Here is a 7,023-nt window from a genome sequence, read left to right on the forward strand (position 1 = left end):
TAGTGTAGTCTTGGAAATGGGAAATAAAATATGGTGGGAAAAAAAACAGAAAGATAAGAAAATAGACTATTGCGAGTGGTGCCATTCCTTGGTAGTACCAAAGAACTAAAGTAAAAATATAAGGTATAAACTGAATTCTAAGCCACATGAAAGTAGTGACAGTATCCACCATGTTCTCTACTCCTTGGTGCTGAGCACCAGGCCTGGCACATAATAAACACTCAACAAAATCTGTTGACTGAATGAATAGCTAATAAAATATTAGCAGGCTAGAAGGAAACATGCAGCACTGGATTAGAGTGGGAAACATCAATGTGAGCTCATGTTTACCTTAATATGGACACAAATAGATAAAGAAATGATTTTGTGTGAATACATGGGTTATTTCTTAAATCTTTTCACTGAGAGGGCCTAGAAACAAAAGACACTCCAGTAGCAATGAGCATGCGCAATGTCCAGATCTGGGCTTCTAATACTATTCTCCAATAAAAGGAACCAGGGCTCCTGGGAAAAATAGCTGCTTCTAAGGCTGGTGACAGAATATGCAAGATGAGCTTGCAGCATCTTGTAGTGTCAGAAAATAAAGTGATCAAAACAAAAGAAAACAAAACAAAACAGCAAGGGAGTCTGTTAAGGAAACACGGGAGCCAACTGAAAGAGCTCTCAATTATGAAAGCTAGAAAACTGAGCTGAAAGTAAAATAAATAAATATTGTATTGTATTTGTAATATAACCCAAAGGATATATACCATTGCAATATAAGCCAAAGAATAAAACAAATATTCATGAATCTTTACTGATACAAATAAATGACTAAATAAATAAGGGAGAATAGAAAATTTCCCATACAGAAGAATTCCAAATTATTTATGTGGATAGTGCCCCCCTAAAGGAGGCTGGAGCCTAACTTCCCATACCTTAAGAGTGGGCTGCACATAGTGACATCCTTCAAAAAAATACAGTGTGGAAAGGTGTGTGGGGGAGTAACCTTGCAGAAGAGAAACCTGAAAAAGACTACCTCAGCCAGGTGATCAAATTTAGCATTGTCAACGATAAGTCATGTTGATAGCATGTGCCCTTCATATGATGTGGTGAGAACGACATTTTACATCGTTGGTCTTTTTCTCCAGTCTAAGCATGAGAAAATATTCAGACAAACCAAAATTGAGGAACATTCCACAAAATATCTTACCACCTCAAAATTGTCAAGGTCATCAAAAACAAGGAAAGTTTGAGGAATTGTCAGTCTCGAAGTGCCTAAAGAGACATGACACCTAAGCGTAATGCAGTACCCTGTATGGGAACCTGGAACAGAAAAAGGAAATTAAAACTATTGGTTAATAACAGCATATCAATATTGGTTCATTTGTTGTGACAAATGTACCATACTAATTTAAGATGTTAACAATAGGGGAAATTGGGTGAAGGATATATGGGAACTCTCTGAATTGCCTTTGCAACTTTTCTGCAAATCTAAAACTATTCTAAAATAAAAAGTTTAGTTTAACAATATTGTTAATAATAACATTTATCGAGGACATAGCTATATGTCATGAACTGTTCTAAGCAATTATTGCTACTAACTAATCTTCACAACAGCCTATCCCCATTTCATGAAGAAACTAAAGCAAAGAGGACATCACACACAGCCAGAAGAAAGAATGTTATTCCCTTAGCACAAGATGATCTCTGAAAGTGCCTCTCAGCTTAATGAGCTGATTCTCCAATTTTTAATAACCCTCTGTTGTGTTGAGGAAGGAGTATAAGGCAAGTTGAACAGCTAATATTAGGGTTTTGGGAAACTATGATAACAAATAGCTTAATAGGTTTTCAAACGCCTACCAGAGTGAAGGGGGAGGGAGGAGAGATTATGAGTATAAATGTGAGTAACTTAAGTTTTATAAAAACAATTTCAATAAAATGAGAAATTTACTTAGTGGGATAAAATTGGCAATGGTTATTACACAAAAGTATAGTAGTGGAAAATGGCCACACTCTAAAGGATTAAGACAGCTGGCTCAGGTGAAGTGCATATAGTTATGCAAAAATAATCATAAAAGTTTTAAAATGTGGATGATTGACAGATTGTGTAACTTGACTGTGAATAAGAATAAGTCTAGGCCGGGCGCGGTGGCTCACGCCTGTAATCCTAGCACTCTGGGAGGCCGAGGCGGGTGGATCGCTCGAGGTCAGGAGTTCGAGACCAGCCTGAGCAAGAGCGAGACCCCGTCTCTACTAAAAATAGAAAGAAATTATATGGACAACTAAAATATATATATACAAAAAGTTAGCCGGGCATGGTGGCACATGCCTGTAGTCCCAGCTACTCGGGAGGCTGAGGCAGTAGGATCGCTTAAGCCCAGGAGTTTGAGGTTGCTGTGAGCTAGACTGACGCCACGGCACTCACTCTAGCCCAGGCAACAAAGCGAGACTCTGTCTCAAAAAAAAAAAAAAAAAAAAAAAAAGAATAAGTCTAAAGATTATAACCAGCCTAGTGGGGAGAAAATACAATGAGCACACAAGGAAGGCACTGCTATTCACAAGAAAAAAAGTAAAGCACACCAATCAAAACATAACAGACAAAGAATGAAGTTTTGTTTAATACAGTACAGAGTCAAAATATAGGAAAGAGTCAAGAGTCAAGGAAGCTGTTATTTGGGTCGGCAGAGTTAGGAACAGTTGGCTCCCGTAAAGGAAACAGTGGAAGACCTGAATAGATTCATTCAGAAATGGTGTGAGACAGAGAAAGCAGCCTATAACACCAGCTTTAGAAGTAGTATTTGTTCTGCTGATTGACTTGTGCCTTGGCTAAAATTATTTCATGTTTGCCTGGGTCATTTCTTATCACCTTTCTTTGCTTCCTAATGTTTGACTCCAAGTGTTTTCTTCTTCCTCGTGTTCTTTCTGTATATTTCATTTTTATCAGCCAAAAGGTAAAAGTTTTGTTGGAAGTTTTCTGAGAATGTGCATTTGGAAGGCAGCAGAAATGCAGTGAAAGGTCTTTTCCTCAATATCCCATAATTCCTTCTCCCTTTTCAGACTGATGTAGTCACACAACATAGTTAAAGTAGACTTTTATAAGATGGCTTCCCTTCCTATCATATTCTTATTAGAAATTATGTTTAGGTTTCAATGAAACCCTTCTTAAACTTCTTAAAAACTTAAAAGATGCCAGCATTGTGAATATTCCTTTACACTTCACATAGAAGCCAGTGCTCATTGATATCTGAAAGAAAAAAATATTCCAATAAGAAAATATATACAGTATAAACTATATATTGCAATATAGATGATTTTTGAAAGAATTAACCACATATCAAAATGTTGGAAATATAATTAAAAATAATTTTTTTTAGAGACAGGGTCTTGCTCTGTCACCCAGGCTGGAGTGCGATAGCATGGTCATAGCTCACTGTTAACCTCAAACTCCTGAACTCAAGCAATCCTCCCACCTCGGCCTCCCAAGAGATGAATGCCACCATACCTGGCTAATTTTTTAAATTTTTTGTACAGATAGGGTCTTGCTGTGTTATCCAGGCTGGTCTTGAACTCCTGGCCTCAGGTGATCTTCCTGCCTAGGCCTCCTAAATCCTCCTAAAGCTGGGATTACAGGTGTGAATCACTATGCCTGGCCCCTGGAAATGTAATTTTTTTTTTTTAAATTTACTCTTAAAGATTTTTTTGACCCAAGAACCATAAGAAAAATTACCCTGCATAGGAACTACATTCAAATGAATGCAGTTGCCACTTATCAAAGACTTTAAAGTACAGTAGCTAACTACCACTGACCTTCTCTTCCCTAAATCCAACAAGCATTTTTCAGTCTTTCTCATCTGACTTCTCAGTAGCATTCGGGACTGCTGGCCCCTCCTTCATTCTGAAAATACCTTCATCCTGTCCTGTGGCTTCAGTGACACATCTCTTTGGTCACAGGTCTATCTTCTTCTTTGCAGCCACAGTCTCCTAAAGGCTCAGCTCTGGGTCCTGCTCCCCTCCTGACTGTGTGGTCTCTCCAGGCAAACTCATCCACATTCAGTTTCAGTTGCTACATATGGGCATATAATTCACCCATGTCTATCCCTTCTCTGAGCATCAGGCACACATATCCAATTGCCTACTTTCCATGTTTAGATGTCTCAGGGGTACGCACTGAACATGTCTAAAACTAAACCCATAATTCCTTGCCTGCATACCTCCAGAACCTGATTCTTCTAGTATTCCCATCTCTATAAATGGTAACATCAATCACCCACGAAATAAAATTCTATTTAATCAGATAAACGTTTTCTTAAAAAGGGATGAATACAGTATCAAATACTACATTGGAAGGCAGAAAAAACTTAACAAAGGACATTTAATAGTTATTGGGTAAACAAATGATCTATAAGTTTGAAACATAAGAGGAAACGACAATCTTTTCTCAGTAAGTGGAACGCCATGGTATCTCACAGCCTTTGCGTGGGGTTCCTTTGATATCAGAATATTACACAAAAATTGGAAGCCAGAAAAAGCAAAATTAATTCATGGAAACATGGATAGGCACACATAGTAAGATAGAAAAACTATGCACAGTTGCATTTAATATTTACCAGACCAAAGTTAGAGATAAATTTCCCTGGACATCATTCAGACATCTTCCTATTGGTACCCTGCATTTTTTGAGGAAGGTTGAGAGTCTGGCTAGGAAGGGAAAGAGAGAAGTCGAAGAAGAAAAGATAAAAAAAGTAGTAGACGCCACTGTTTATCAAGCCTCATATACAGTGCTACCAGTTCCTCGAAGCCTCATTACCAATCGTATTTTCTCCCCAAAAGATTGCTCCATGGATTGGCATAATATGAATTGGTATAGTTTGTTCAACTGAAGTAAGTTCACCTCAAACATAGCTTTTAGACTGTGTACATAGCAAAAAGAAAGTTAATACTTAACATAGCACAAATTTATAAGTAATAGACATCTGATAAAACATTAAGAAGTCAAACATTTAGCTAAGCATTTAGAGAAGTGGCTTACCATGAGTTATGGATTTTGAAATGGTTCCCTAAGGATTAAGGGCAAATCCCTTCACTGAAGATATTAAAATTAGGTTCAAAGAAAAACTTGAGTGAGAGAACACTAGAGTGAAAACTCCCACACTAACAAATATGAAACAGATGAATTTTAGCCTTGTCTATTTTTAATATGCACAACTGCTATTTCTCTGATTCATTAAAAATAGATTTGGTATTCTAAACATTCTTGCCGCAAATGACATAAAAATTAAATCAACAGCACTTACTTATGGTTCCAAAGACTTACAGATATATGACAAGATATTCAAGGCCAAAACTGTAAACTTCAAATACTGCTTTTATCATTGACAGAAACTGAGGATTCTTAGGGAAGTTCTCCTTTAGAAAGTCATCTACTCCCAGGCTCCCCACAATTCACTTGGGATTTCAAACTGCAAGTACTGCAGCTGATTTTAATTGCCACGATGATGCATAGGGAGAGATGTGATATCTGGAATAACAGGATTCTAAACAATGAGGGGGCTTTAAAGATTAAAGTCAACACTTTAAATAGCACTCAAAACTGAATAGGAAGCTAATGCTGACCATAGAAAGCAGGTGTAATATTCTCCATATGTTTTGGACCCTCTCGCCGAAAGAGATCTAGCCCTCTGCATCACACACAATAAAAACCCAAAGTCAATGCATTATAGCATTCTGTTTTGAAGGTTAGAAATACAAAGATCATAGTGTGAACAAGACATATAACAAAAGGTGTTCTTAGATGTAGGATGCCATCCAGAGAAGTCAGTGAGGCCTTCTTAGCCAAAGGCAAGCTGGTTGCTGCAATTATATGGATTTTGAATACCTGGAATCTTGGCCTAGAAGTGAATTGGTCCATAGCTTCTGATGTCACCTGACAACAATGAAAATACTGGATGCATCAGTAGCTAGCTAGACCCTTTCAGGTATGAAAAATAATATGGCTGACTTCACACCTGAGTAAGAATGAATTATGAGATCAAAGTGTAACAGTTAAAGAAATAACTTATTCAGTAATCATAGCCTAAAGAAACAGTGTATCCCTAAAAGTACACAGCCCTTGGTGAACTAAACATATTAAACAAAATCTTACTGGGAAAATTAAATCAAACAAACCAGGAGTAACCCTGCCAACGTAAAAGAAAACACTCCAAAGAGTATAGTTTTGTTTTAGCCACTGCCATATGGGAAAATTTATGTAGTAAAGTATATGCTTATAAAGTTTCAACTTATATTTAGTGGGGGAAACAATTTATTATACCAAAAAAGCATAAATGTATGACAGATGGTAATGCTTTTTTTTTTCTGTTCCTGGCAGAGACCCTTTTGGCCGAATGCCTTTCACTTCTTAAAACTATGAACATTGTCATTCACACCTATTTTCTGAAATTAAACAGACCAATTCTACAATGAAACCCCCTATAAATTTGGTTACTATATAATGTCTTTCCATTTTGTATCATAAATTATCTAGAGTACCACTCTCCCTAGAATAATGAAAAAAGTCAAAACTGGGCAAAAAGTATTCTGTAATAAAACTTTTATTTTAACTATCTTAAATCAATTTTGGAAAACCTTCTATACATAAATTTATTTTGGTAGGACTTTACAAAGAAAATTATAAAAGATTATACTATAAATGCATTCTTCCATCCTGGAATCTTTATTTTGGCTTTTAAAATGTTGAATTCCTTTAAATCATTTGAAAAATTTTAATTTATGTATAGATAGATAGATAGGTAATAGATCTTGTTGGTTTGTCTTTGAAAAACAGGCAAAAATTTTCCTAAGTATATGTAACATAAGAAGACTAGTTTGCTGTATTACTTTAATATGCAAGCCACTTTTTTAAAGTAAAAATTGTATTTACTGGATAAAGAAGTGAAAGAATGGACTGTACAAGCAGGTGGAAGGCAAGGTAAAGGCTGAGATCAAGATCTGGTGGGTAATACTAGACGCAGTCTCCCAAAGGGCAGGGATCTTCATGCTTTC

This window comes from Eulemur rufifrons, chromosome 8, assembly GCF_041146395.1.
Source record: "Eulemur rufifrons isolate Redbay chromosome 8, OSU_ERuf_1, whole genome shotgun sequence".
In the NCBI taxonomy this organism is placed as follows: domain Eukaryota; kingdom Metazoa; phylum Chordata; class Mammalia; order Primates; family Lemuridae; genus Eulemur; species Eulemur rufifrons.